The sequence below is a fragment of the Gavia stellata genome, chromosome 1 (genome assembly GCF_030936135.1).
Source record: "Gavia stellata isolate bGavSte3 chromosome 1, bGavSte3.hap2, whole genome shotgun sequence".
NCBI lineage: Eukaryota > Metazoa > Chordata > Aves > Gaviiformes > Gaviidae > Gavia > Gavia stellata.
The window spans coordinates 75,062,242-75,062,668 of record NC_082594.1 but is presented as its reverse complement, the minus strand read 5'-3'; positions in this window follow the sequence as shown (position 1 = coordinate 75,062,668).

The following is a 427-nucleotide window of genomic DNA, read 5'->3' as shown; positions in this document are numbered from 1 at the left end:
CCAGGGGAAACCAGCAGGACTTTTCACATGTTTAACTTCCTAACACATGCGCACGTGCATTGCTGGATCAAAGCCATACTGCAGATGCCGTAAGAATGCAGTTTCAGGGTCTCCATTTGCAGTCTCTTGCAACACGTTAGAGCAATGCAAGGACGCCTTTAATACCTGTCCACCACCACAAGATTGACATAACATGAACACATTGCCTCGCACATAAGCTGGCAAGGGGGAAGTAGTTTCCTGATTTTACGCAAAGGTTAACCGCTTCATGCTCTCCCAGATGTTACCCTCTAATAAAACACATAGATCTCCACATGACTTTGCAACAACGCAGTTAACCTTGCGAAGACTGCAAGCCAATTCACAATTGAACAAAACTACTCCGATTTCTCTCCCCTCCCCCCCATTCCCTACTGCAACTCTTCCT